Raw genomic sequence first — 14,069 nt, 5'->3', positions numbered from 1 at the left:
CTGTGAAAGTCTATACATATCATCCTTCAGTTTTCTAATGGACTGCTCATCTTTTTCTTGCTGATTCAAGGGAGCTCTTTATATATTCTAGATAATTCAGCCTGTTTTGTATATTGAAATATAGATTTAGGCTGAGATGTAGCTCAGTGGCAAAGCACTTGCCTAGCAAGTGTAATGTCCTGGGTTTGATCCCTTTCCAAAAAAGAAAAGACAAAAAATACAGTTAAAAAACCCAAACAAACAAACAAAGAAAAAACAACCTTTTTTGATGGAGTGCTGGTGGCTCGTGCCTGTAATCCTAGCTACTCAGGAGGCTGAGATCTGAGGATCATGAGGATCATGGTTCAAAGCCAGCCCGGGCAGGGAAGTCTGTTACACTCTTATCTCCAATTAACCACCAGAAAACTGGAAGTGGTGCTGTGGCTCTAGTGGTAGAGCATTCGCCTTGAGATGAAGAGCTGAGGGACAGCATCCAAGCCCAGAGTTCAAGCCCCATGACCAACAAAAAAAAAAAAGAAGAAAGAAAGAAAGAAATACAGATTTGCAGTATGAGATTGCATTTACATTCTCTACTCAGTATCACACTGATACTTTTTTCTATTATCTCCTAAAATTTTCTACCTTTTTTATTTTGTTTTTTATATTGGTCATGGGGCTTGAACTCAGAGCCTATGCTCCATCCCCGAGCTTTTTTGCTCAAGGCTAGCCCTCCCAAGCTACACTCCACTTCCAGCTTTTGGGTGGCTAATTGGGGATAAGAGTCATATTAACTTTCCTGCCTGGGCTGGCTTCAAACTATGATCCTCAGATTTCAGCTAGGATTACTGGCATGAGCCATCAGCAACCAGTAGATTTCTAGCTTTGTAGTTCAGATTTAAGTTTACATTTACTCTTTCTTATTTAAATGTTTACCAGCCTGGATTTGGTTTTGGTAATTGATTTGGTAACAATATTTCCAGCCTCACTCTTACTCAGTTACCTGCAATGCCTTTCCTACCAGAAGCCAAGTTTTCCCATGCAAGTGTGGATTTTCTCTGAGTGTGTTATGATTTTGATTGTGATTGCCTAGAATATATGCACTGATTTGGGTAGAATGGATATATGATAGTCTGTGTTAGGAACCCAATGTCTCGCTGTTATTTCTTTCAGTAGCATTCCCCATGAAGGTATTTCATGTGTTTTGTTAAGTTTACCTCTGGGTTATAATTGTGCATGATACTATACAGTCTCTTTTAAAATCACAGTTTTTAACTATTACTGGTGAATGGAAATGCAATGTACTTGGACATATCGATTTCTGGAAACCTTCCTGAACTCTATTATAAATTTTAATAATTTACTCTTAGATAATGTTGAGTTTTCTATGTAACCATAGCATCTGCAAGGTTTTTTTCTTTCTTTCTTTCCAAATCTTACTCTTTTTTGCCAATACTGTGGATTGAACTCTGGGCTTTACACTTGCTGAGCAGATACTACCACTCAAACTGCTCTGCCAGCATCTTTGTCTGTTGCTTATTTTCAAGATAGAAAGGGTCTCACTTTGTGCCTGGGCCAGCCTGGACTGTGATCCTCTTATTTGTGTTTTCCCTTATTTGTGTTGCTGAACAACACCAGCCATTCCATTGGTCCAGATACAGTTTCGTTATTTTATTTTATTTTTTTTTTTGGCCTAGGCTAGCCTCAGAACTCCATGCTTTAGTCTCTGCCTCCCAAGTAGCTAGGATTACAGACTTGAACCTTTGCACCTAAGTCAAATGTTACACATTTTTATTTGCTTTTCTTTTTCCTGGTTCATTACACAGGCTGGTATAATGTGGCAATAATGGGGCTTCTTAGGCACTTTTTTTTTTTTGGTGCTGATACTGGGGCTTGAACTCAGGGTCTAGGCACTGGTAGCTTTTTTGCCTTTTTTTTTTTTTTTTTTTTGCTAGTGCTCTATCATTTGAGCCACAACTCCACTTCTGGGTTTTTGATAGCTAATTAGAGATAAGAGTCTCGTGGAGTTTCCTGCTCTCATTGGCTTCCCAACATGATTCTTAGATCTGTCTCATGAGAGACTGAGCCACCAGCACCTGGCATTCTTAGGTCTTTTCTTGAACTCCTTTGGCTTTTTCATTCCTGGATGGTGCTTCACCACCTGACCCGTGTTTCTACTTCCTAGTTTTTCTGCTGGGAGATTAGAGAGAAAAGTCTCTCAGATTTGTCTGCTCAGGCTAGCTTCAAACCTTGATTCTCAGATCTCAGCTTCCTGAGATCTGATTATAAGCATTAGCCACTGGTGCCCAGCTGAACCTTTCCCTGAACCTTTTCACATTGTACCACTAACAGTGATGTGAGAAACAGCCGCCTACAAGTGTAAGCCACAATTCCCTGCTCACAGAGAAGGATTTGTGAGGAATTTGTTGTTGTTGGTGGTGGGTTTTTTTTTTTTTAATACTGCTAGAGATTGAAACTAAGACTTCGTGCATGCTAGGCAAGTGCTCTGCCACTAAGCTACAACCCCAGACCTGGGATTTGTGTTTTAATTAGGCATGGATTTAAATTATATTGACCTTAGAGACCATGCATTAATGAGCAGTCTTCTCCTGAGTAGCTTTGAGAAGGGCTCAAAAAACTCATATAACAAAACAAAACAAAAATATTTGGGCAATGTAAAAAAAAAAAGACATTAATTGTCATGAGTCTCCTCCTATATCCCAGAAGAAGAGACTGAAAGTCATAAACTTGGCCACAGGCCAGCTTCTATCCTTCTGAGGGCTCTTTCTCACAGGACATAAACTTTACCTGTACACTTTGTATCACTGCACATTTCCTTCCCTCTCTTTCTATAACCTTTCCACCAAGCCTCAGACCTCCATTCCTTTCTCTAGTTCAGAACATTGTATTATGCAATCATTTAGACCTTCTTGGAGTCTCTTATTTTGTGGGACTCCTGTGCATATGCACATAATAAATTTGTATTTTCTCCTGCCAGTCTGTCTCTTGTCGGTGTTATTAAATCTTCATAAGATGAAGGGGATGTTTTCTTCCCATGCACAGTGAATATTTGTTATGTGCCAAACATCTCTAAGCATGATTTTTATCTCATCCTTATAAAAACCACTTGAATTCCATATCCCTCCATTGCTGCAATGACTTAGCTATTGCTAGCAACAAAAAGAGACATATCTGTGTCTTTTCACCCATCAGATTTTACTGAATTACAGTGAATTCACAAGCTCCATTGCTTTCATCTCCTTTAGTTCACCCTTGAGTTCGCTTGAAAGACATGACTGTGGAATTCAAGTTATTTATTCTAGTCCAGTATTAATTGCTAATACGGAGAGCTTCACTCATACATCATACTTCACACAATGATACATGGGTTAGAGAAAGACTGAGAAAAGTTAAGTGTAACCACAGGATCTAAAGACACAGTACCAGAGCAAAGGCAGAGAGCCGATGCAAATGTAAAGAAGCATTGCAGGTGATCAGATAAAGGGTTAAGGATCCAGTAGCCAAGCTGTCAGATGAAGAGGCACTGATGGCAGATAGTTTCTGAAGTGGGGCTGCATTTGGGGGGACCATGCTAAGCAAAAGTCTGAGGACAGAGTCAGAGATTAACCCCTGGTGTTCCTGAGGCAGGTATAATGGGTAGTCTGAGAAGATGTAAGGTGAGTAGCATCATTCATTGGCCTACTGTGTTTGTAAACTCAAGCACCTGCTTTCTCTGATGGTGTGTGTGTATGTGTGTGTGTGTGTGAGAGAGAGAGAGAGAGAGAGAGGGAGGGAGACAGAGACAGAGACAGAGAGACAGAGAGAGACTGGGGTTTGAACACAGAGCCTCATTTGCTTGGCAGGTAGGTGCTCCACCACTTAAGCCACACCCTCAGCTCTTTTTTTGTCTTTTACTCCTTTTTCAGATAGGATCTCAAAGTTTTGCCTGGGACTGGCCTTGGATTATGGTCCTCCTACTTATGTCTCCCGCCAAGGCAGGATAAAGTCTCATTAACTTTTTGTCTGATCTGAAATTGAACTGTAATTCTCTAGATCTCTGCCTCCCAAGTAGCTGGGATTCATAGCATGAGCCATTATTTCAGTTCTGAGATAATTTCAATAACCTCATGTGTCCATGTGCCCTTAATCTAATGCAATAAATTCCCAGGTGGTGGGGTTTTTGTATTATTATTAATGTGAATTAAGTCAGTAAGTCTGTGCCTCATGGTTGTGCTGGACAGATGGTGGCTGTTTACTTGCACAAACAAGACACAGAGTCATTCTGCCCTTAGACTGGAGTAGTTCAGATAATCCTGTGCTGTATAAAAAGTGGAGTAACTCAGGACAGAGTGTTTGGGCAGAGTGCGGCGTACTCTACACAACTGTTCACCATTCCTCTACATACAGGATAAAATTGAGTCCCGGACAGGCAGAGTGATCTGTTAAAGGTCTACATGGGTAGGCATTAGAGCTGACGGCCTCAATCTTTTGTGCATCTGTCTCAGAAGAAATGGCATAGATCCTGAAATGTGCAGTTAAAAAAAATTGGTACCAATGCTGGAGCTTGAATTCAGGGCCACCTGCTCTCATTCACTCAGCTTTTTGGCTTAAGTGGTGTCCTACCACTTGAGCCACAGCCCTTAGTAGGGCTTTGTGCTGGATAATTGGACATAAGAGTCACTCAGGTTTGTCAGCCTATGGCTGATTTCCAATCTTGACCCTAACATCTCAACCTCCTAAGTGTCTAAGATTACAGATGAGCTACTGCCACTGCCTTAAAAATATTCATTAAATTTTTTTTGTTGGTCATGGGACTTGAACTCTGAGACTGGGCACTGACTCTGAGGTTTTTTGCTCAATGCTAGCACTCTACTGCTTTGAGCCATTGCTCCACTTCCAGTGTTCTGGTGACTAAGTCAAAGAGTCTCTTGGACTTTCCTGCATGAGCTAGCTGGCTTTGAACTGCCCTTAGATCTCAGCCTCATGAATAGCTAGGATTATAGGCAGGAGCTCCAGCACTCGGCTAGAAATGTCCATTTTTTAAATAAGCACTCCTGGAGAAATCCAAGCCTCTGAGAACAATGCCTCTCACAGATGGAAACCAACTTCTTCCCACAGTGGGAGGAAACTTCATCAACAAAGGCCTTCTTCAAGGATGGAGCAAGAGACTACGCTTAATCTGGAGTTGGGCTGAGGCAGGTGGACCAAAAGTTTGAAGCCAGCCTGAACTACACATTAAGAGTTAGACCAGCCCAGAGTACTTAAGATCACCCTGTCTCAACAATTAAAAACAAAATAAAAATCATCAAATAAAAGCTGAGCTTCCACTTCTAAGGATGGACATGACTACAAGAGGGTGGATAAAAATGCAGATATTGTTCATCCTTCTGTCCTTCGGGCCTCCCCACCCCCATCAAAACCCAGAGTAATTGAAGCTCGGTCAAATTCGCCCAAAGAAGTCTTCCATTTCCCTTTGCTAACAAAGACTTCTGAGCAAATATATTCTGGTGATTTGATAACATTCAAAAATCCAGTGAAAGTTTTAGCTGTTCTGAGGAACAATTTCATATCTTAATTGAAAATGCATGCTGAGCTCTAACAAATCCCTCTTGCTATTTTTTTTTTTAATAAATCAGACCCAATGCTCAGGCTGTCAGATCTAGAGGCTTTCTCAGCTTGCTGGGCAGAGATAAAAGGATAAAGGCTTAGTTCTAATCTAAACACAAGGAATTTGCCATGAAACAAAACAGGCTGGCTAGAATCACTTCTTATATATGCTGGCTTTCCAATAACAAACCTATGTTTGGCAAGGAATGGGATCAGAACTTCTTTTTACCTGATGGTCACCGTTTTCTTGAAATTCTTTGTCTTACTCATGAGAAGGGTTATAATCTTTTGGGGGCAAGAGAGGAATACATACCTGTCTGTGCTCAGAAAAAAGAAGTGATTAGTGAGTCAGAAGAAGACTGTGCCAGGCATTGCTGTGGGTTGTTTGGTTAACGCTATCTAATCTTCCAACAACCCAGGGCTGTTGTGATTATATCTTTACTTGACAGAAGAGAAAAGATTGAGTTACCAAGAGACAAAGGTACTCATTCAAGACCACCTACGTAAACAGATTTATTACATCCAGAGACCTGTCCTTCCCACCTCGGTGCTCTGATTGCTTCTCCTCTTCCAGTCCTGACAGGTTTCACACATAGGTCTTGACAAAAAGCCACTTGCCTTTAAGGCTTTTTTCTCCTCTGCTGATTAAAGCATTCAAAAAAGTCCAAGCCCTGGTGACTCCCAACTTACTAGCTCCTCAGGTGGCTGAGATATGAGGATTGTGGTAGAGAAGCCAGCACAGGCAGGAAAACCCATGAGTCTCTTACCTCCAATTAACCAGCAAAAAGCTGGAAGTAAAGCTGTGGCTCAAGTGGTAGAGTGCTAGCCTAGAGCAAAAAAGCTCAAGGACAGCATCCAGGCCGTGAGTTCAAGCCGAAAGAAAGAAAGAGAGAGAGAGAGAAAGAGAGAAAGAGAGAAGAGAGAGAGAGAGAGAGAGAGAGAGAGAGAGAGAGAGAGAGAGAGAGAGAGAGAGAGAGAAGGAGAGAAGGAGAGAAGGAGAGGAGAAAGGGAGGGAGGGAGGGAAGGAGGGAGGGAAGGGAAGGGAAAGGGAAAGGGAAAGGGAAAGGGAAAGGGAAAGGGAAAGGGAAGGAAGGGAAAGGGAAAGGGAAAGGGAGAGAAAGAGAGAGAGAGAAAGAAAGGGCCTTTTGTCTCACTGGACAAATGGAGACACTATCTATCTCAGTGGCTTTTACCACTAGGATTAGGGACTTGGTAGATAATAAATAGTATACAGAGTTCTGGAGTCAGGGAAGAAATAGAAGGAACAAGCAAAGGAACAGAAACTCCTTCAAGAATGATACCATTGCTGGGTGCTGGTGGCTCATGCCTGTAATCCTAGCTACTCAGGAGGCTGAGATCTGAGGATTGCAGTTCAAAGCCAGCCTGGGCAGGAAAGTCCATGAGACTCTTATCTCCAATAAGCCACTAGAAAACTGGAAGTGGCGCTGTGGCTCAAGCGGTAGAGAGCTTGCCTTGAGCTGAAGAGCACAGGGACAGCGCCCAAGCCCAGAGTTCAAGCCCCATGACCGACCAAAAAAAAAAAAAAAGAATGATGCCATTATTGAGTTTCCATGTGCCAAGTTCCCCCAGCCCACACACACCTGCAGAGAAGAAACAATGTTCTAGAAACTTCCATTTTGATAGTATAGCAGAGCTGACTTGAATTGGTTGAAGTACAAGTTGAACTGCTGACCAAGAGAACAAAGACATTCAGAGGAAAGGAAAGCTTTAGATGCAGCCCTGGCTAGGTATTTATATGTCTTCAGGGCTTTGTTAGAGATCTCTTAGTTGGTGCTTTTTTATGTGCAAGTTTATGGTATTGGCTTTGTTTCTGTTGGTATAACCATTGGGCCAGTCCTGGGCCTAACATCCAGAGCTCACACTCACTGTATCAGGTAAGTCCTGAGGGGCATTCTGATTGGACCAACTAGAGCTCATCAACAAATGCCTGTATTCAGAGTGGTAGAATTAACAGGTTGATGTAACTTTAGTTATATCTTTCATCCATTGAACCTTGAATAGAATCCAGTTCCTTAGAAGACCCAGATCCCCACCCACATGGAAATCAGAGTCCTTGTGGGTGTGGGTGAAGCAAGGAGACGGAATGATGATCGTAAGAGCTGTTACTTTCATAAAAGCAAAGGGCAGGAAGGAGTAAGCTGTAAAGGAGAGCAGCCCACAGATTGTTTGGCTGGTGACTTGGGAAAAGTGGAGCCTAGGAGGTGGGCCGGGGCCACTGAAGGGGCTGCCTTGCCCCAGGCCTTGGGTTCCATGTGAGACTTGGAGTGGGGTTTTGTACACTGTTTACCAGTATCACTGGCACATTCAGGAAACGGGCCTGTTTCCTTCTATCAGAAAGTTTAATCCCTTATTCATGAAATGGGTAGTTTTCTCTGCCTCAGAACCCATGGTTACTCAGAACCTACTGTGTGCTGACTCTACCCTAGAGGGTTTGTCTTTCCCCCACATTTTCCCTTTCACAGCTCTACAACTTCTCTCTGAGTGAGGAGCCTATCTTACAGGTGACCATGCTGGACACGAAGATGTCTTTGCTCTGTGTGTCCGCCCATCCAGGGTCTGGTGATTCTTCTGTAGGCTGTTACCTGTTTTCATCAGTGAAGGCTCCACATGAGTGTGGTATCCTGGAGACAGGGGACTCAGAAACTGGTACCCTGCTTGGACCTGCTGCTCAGGACTGAGGATGGGAAGCCAGGCCTGGGAGGAGATGGACCAGCACTGAGCATATCCTGTGGTTACCAACAGTCCTCACCATCCTCCTCCTCCCATCCCAGGTCTCCACACCCAATGACATCTGCAGTATTTTGGTTACTTTCTCAGTGCTTCATAAATATTCTCTCCTGGACCCTCCACAGAGCCCTATGAGGTGGGTGCTACTCTCCTCTCCTTTTATAGGTCAGAAAACTGACTAACTGTGAAGGCTGAGGGACAAGCACGTGGCATGTCCTGGTAAGATATAGCATACATTCATCCTTTTAAGACCTACTGATCTGCATGGTGGCTACAAGTCACACTCAAGTCTCCCTGACACAAGAGACAGGGCTAAGTGCTTTGCTGTGAGGTTCAGGTGTTAAGAGAAACTTTCTCTCCCTGGAGAGAATTTACAGCTCATTCTTGTGATCCTCTTTGTTAAATAGATTCTTGAGTAATCTATGCACTTTGATATCACCATTCTCATTCCCTATTCTCCACTTCTTCCCCCTGCTATGGGCCCCAAGCAAGCCCCTGTGAGGCCCCTCTGCAAGTTGAGAGGGAATTTTCCAACCTCACAATAGTGCAGATGAGGAGAATAAGCCTCTTGGTTTTTTTTGTTGTTGTTGTTTTAAGGTCACAGACAACACAGAATGGAAAAGGCCCCTGTGAGCAATCACAAGGTATAACAACCACCACACAAGGTGACTGTGGAGAAGTGTCACCCCCCCCAACCCCTACTTCTTGATGTTCTGTTTTTAGCTGTGTTTTTCAGAGCAAGTAGGTGCCATGGTGATAGGAGCCATAGAAATAGATGGAGTGCACCTCCCAGCACGGGGCTGTGAGCTGTTCCCATGGAAATGCACCAAGGAAAGCCAGGGCCTCTGCTCCTAACGCTGCCAGCTGAGAGCAGGGAGAAGACTCTGGGAGCACAGTCCCCTGAGGCTTGTCGCTGGCTCTCTGGGGAGGCACCTGAGGATGCAACCTCCTTCCCAGGGCATCCTTGGGTCTCCTCTTGGAGTCCTCCTAAGGAAGTCTCTTAAGGAGTTTTGCTTTGGCCCAGTATAGCAATCATTGTGGTCCACAGTGACCTTAAAACGAACATTGTCAGGCTTCTTATTGGGAGCATGCAGTCCCCATTGTGCCTGGGGGTGGGGCTGGCACTGATTTATGCCATGGGGGGGCAGGAATGGAGCCCTGAACATTTGGTGCTCAGGAAACTCATCAGATGAAATCTCAGATCTCAGGCGATAAGCCCAGTAAAGCGGGCATGATCCTGCCAAGTTGCAAAACCTTGGGCAGGACGGAGTAAGGCCAAGCCTCACCTATTTGGGGATGCAGCTTTAATGGTAGGAAGATCCTCTAAAAGAACAGCTGAAACCTGCCCAGCGTTTAGATGACCAGCCATCTCAGGGAGGCATGGACGGGCGTGCAAATGAACCTGGTCAGAGCTTAGCTCTGACGTGGATTTACTATGTCTTCCAAAATATAACACACACACACATTTACTCTCTCTCTCTCTTTCTTTCTCTCTCTCCCTCTCCCTCTCTCTCTCTCTCACTCTCTCTCTCTTCCCCCCTCTCTCTCTATCCCTCTCCCTGACTACCTATTTTCTATGAGCCAAGCATGATCAGATTAAGGTTAAAGGCAGGTGTTATTTCATCTGTCCCATGACACCTGTTCCTGTAATGGGATTTTATGTTATATACATTTGCTTCTATGCAATTATGCTTTCAGATGATATGTGTCTGCAAGACAGAGAAAATGTAATTCTGGATTTATGTATAGTCCTGAGACCAATAGTTCTATATGTTAACCTATTGAAATAAATTGTTCTCTCATTTAAAGAAACCATACACATGACACACACACACACACACACACACACACATGTGTACATACACCTCTAACAAAGGAATTTGGGGGGGGGGTCTGGTCATGGGGCCTGAACTCTGGGCCTGGGCGCTGTCCCTCAGCTCTTCAGCTCAAGGCTAGCACTCTAACTTGAGCCACCTTCCCAGCCCCAAAGGAATTTTTTAACTTAATAGAACCATTGAGATCTGGTATGGTGGCTCTTGCCTATAATACCCAACTGCTCTGGAGGCAGAGGCCAGAGGATCATGGTTCAAGACCCAGCCTTGTGAAACCTTGGGAGGTTTCATCTCAACTAATAAGCCAGGTGAACATTTGTAAACTCACCTACATGGGAGACCAGAAACAGGAGGATCACAGTCCCTGAGCAAAAATGCAGGACCCTACCTGAAAAATAGCTCAAGCAAAGAGAGGTGGGATGTATGGTAGAGTGCTTATCTAGCAAGTGTGGTGCTGAGCTCAAACCCCAGTACTGCCAGTAGTAGTACTACTAATAATAAATTCAACTGTTGATTCATACACTACCTAAATAGTTACAGACTACAGGAATCATAGCACTGGCCCTATTAAAGAAATGTTTAGGGCTGGGAAGGTGGCTCAGTGGTAGAGTGCTTGCCTTGCATGCCTGAGGCCCTGGGTTCAATTCCTCAGCACCACATAAGCAAAAAGAAACAAGCCGGAAGTGGCGCTGTGGCTCAAGTGGTAGAGCGCTAGCCTTGAGTTTGAAGAGCTGAGGGACAGCGCCCAGGCCCAGAGTTCAGGCCCCACGACTGGACAAAAAAAAAAAAAAAAAAAAAAAAGAAATGTTTAGGGGCTGAGAAGGTGGCTCAGTGATAGAGCGCTTGCCTTGCATGCATGAGGCCCTGGATTCGATTCCTCAGTACCACATAAGCAAAAAGAAAAAAGCCAGAAGTGGCGCTGTGGCTCAAGTGGTAGAGCGCTAGCCATGAGCTGAAGAGCTGAGGGACAGCGCCCAGGCCCAGAGTTCAGGCCCCATAACTGGACCCCCCCCCAAAAAAATGTTTATCTTGGCATGTATGGCATTTCATATTAAGAAATATAAACAAGCCCAAAGAGTGAGCATGTGTAGTTGTTTAGGTCCACATGCCTTCTATGCATGATGCATTTAGGCCATATCTTCAGGTGACTGCCACCCAAACTCTTCGCAGCAATTGAGACTCACCACTTCCAATCTCCCCAACCAGGAATTGGTGCTCTCAGTGACCTTGAAGTCAGGTTGTAGGTCATGCCATTGTTCTGGGCTGTATAAGGGTGTCATTAAGACAAGTGCCTGTTTCAGTCTAGGACTTACAAAACCACGTGACGCAGGATCTGCTATTGACAGCTCTCTCACTCAACACCACCTGGATTCCCGGGTCACAGTTTGTGGTTACAGGAATGTGGCCTAAAGGAGCCATTGCAGAAACTCCATATTAAATAAGCAAACACATGTGCTCTAGTTTTATAGAGCAAGCCAACTCCAAAACAGAAGGGCTGCCTTTCTCGCCCACAGCAGTCCAACCTTGGAGTTTTGCCACTCGGCTGGGTTGCTTTACTTGGCGAGGTAATTAAAGGCAGATTCCCTTTAAAGAATGAGGCTCTGAAATATTCTATAACTCTCTAAGAATGGACACTCACACAGTCATGTTGGCAGACAAGAGTTCCTGCCAGATTTTCAGAGCCAGGAAGTTAATATTTGACCATATGAAGTATACACACTCACACTCACACACACACACACACACACACACACACACACACACACACACACACACACACACACACACACACACACACACACACACACACACACACACAGAGCCTCCATTCCCAAAAGGTGTTCCTTTCCATGGGATCAGCACAGGAAAACTGGGGTTTGAAAGCATTTGATATTCAATTCAAGATCCACACTGATTTCCATGTCCTTTTCCATATCACCAACTTGAATGAATTTTGTGTGTGTGTGTGTGTGTGTGTGTGTGTGTGTGTGTGTGTAGTTTAAACTGGGCACCTCACACTTCTGCCTAGGCTTTCTTCCTTATAGTTGGTGCTTTACCATTTGAGCTGTACCACCAGTCTGTCATTTTGCCGGTTAGTTGGTGATCCATTTGCTGGTTAATTAGAATCTTGTAGATTTTTCTGTCCTCAGTAGCTAGGACTACAGCTGTGAGCCACTTGTGGCACCTCGCTGAACTAAACATTCAAGATGCAAGCTCAGTGAATGATCTTACAACTCATAATTTACATTTAAAAAATTGTTTAACTCCAAGTGTCTTTATTGTGGCAAAATAGAGACAATGTAAACCTTGCTATCTTAGCCAATTCTATTGCTCGCTTCTGTGACATCCAATATACTCATTTTGTGCAGCCGCAATCGCCAGCACTTTCTTCCAAAATATTTTCATCCTCCCAAATTGAAACATTAAACATGCACTCCTCAGCCCCCACCCCACCCCCTTGGCCCAGGCAATTCCAGTCTACTTTCTGTGTCTCTGAACTTGACCGCTCAGGTTCTGTATGAGTGGAATTTGTCTTCGTGCGTCTGGTTTACTTCACATTGCAGCATGTGTGCACATTTCTTTTCAGGGCTGAATAGTACACATGCATACATATTTCAGCTCTTGTTTATCCACAATTTGTTATTTTCTGTAGTCCTTATTTTTTTGAAACAATTACAAAATGGAAACACTTACCACAGTATCCCTAACGCCCCTTCTTATCATTCTTCCCATCATAAGTTGTTCTCTGAGAGTTTGAAACTCCCCCAGTCCGACCGGTGAGAGCTCATCCCATCTGTGACCCTCCCCTGCGTCTCCTTCATCATTATGGACCACATCTTCACTTCCTGGTGTGACAAGAGGCTTCAGACTCAACTTACATTTTCCTTGCCCCAGCCATGAATTTCTCTGAGGAATCTCAGTGTGTTGAAATGGAAGATGAGCTTCAGAATCCAAGATCTGGAATTCAATGTGTCTGTTGCAGACCAAGACAGGCCAATGGCCTCCAGACACAAAAGCACAACTCTTTGCCTTCATCAACCTGCAACGCCATGGGCCATGGGCCAGATCCTTCCTGGACCTCGCTGGGAGGTCCCATCCCCCTCTGTTGCACCTGTCCCTTTAGGATGGCTTTGTTGACGAGGAAGAAAGCATCGCCATTTGGCCTGGGTTGAAAATAGTTGTTAAAAATCCTTTGCATATGGGGTATAGCTTGTAGCTGACCTTTTCTGTAAACAAATACTAATTATGACTGCCAGCGTTCTCCCCAATCTATTGTCTCTGTTATTGTAGTGCTATTTTTTTAATGAAATGTTTGTACAGTTAGGATGCCTTCTTCCTTACAGCAACATTTTATTTTGCAAATTTGCAGTTGTATTTAGGCTACCACCAGCAACTCTCTTGGCAAACCCTGAGCAACTCCCACCACAAAAATTAATGAGTAGAGAGACAAGGTCTGCACACCTACTCATTCCGTTCTTCCAATGATCAAGTTGGGAAGCTCTGGGGAAGTGATCCAGGGGACCACTATGGAAACCAGAAATGCATCGTGGTGTTCTTTTCAGCTAGACTATGAGCTTCAAGAGTATGGACTGAGTCTTCTACTTTTTCTGGGCCCCTGAAATTCCCAAATACCATCCTTCATAAATATAAGGTGCCCCCATTCCTGTGCCTGGCTCATGGAACTATGACAGGAGAAGGGACATGGTTCACCCAGCCCAATGAAAGCTTCTGCTCTGGTCTCCATGAACCACTCATTCCTCCATGAAACACCTGCAGCCCTGGGCGCCTGAGCCACATGGCTTCTCTGCCACCCTGCTGCTTACCCTGTCCAGGGACCTCTGTGTGCACCCTTTGCTGGGCCCATTTCCCCGAAAGGAGACATGTACAGGGTGTGTTCTCTGTGCC

This window comes from Dipodomys merriami, unplaced genomic scaffold (assembly GCF_024711535.1).
Source record: "Dipodomys merriami isolate MVZ:Mamm:240054 unplaced genomic scaffold, mDipMer1.0.p SCAF_50, whole genome shotgun sequence".
Classification (NCBI taxonomy): Eukaryota; Metazoa; Chordata; class Mammalia; order Rodentia; family Heteromyidae; genus Dipodomys; species Dipodomys merriami.
This window is presented reverse-complemented; position numbering follows the sequence as displayed.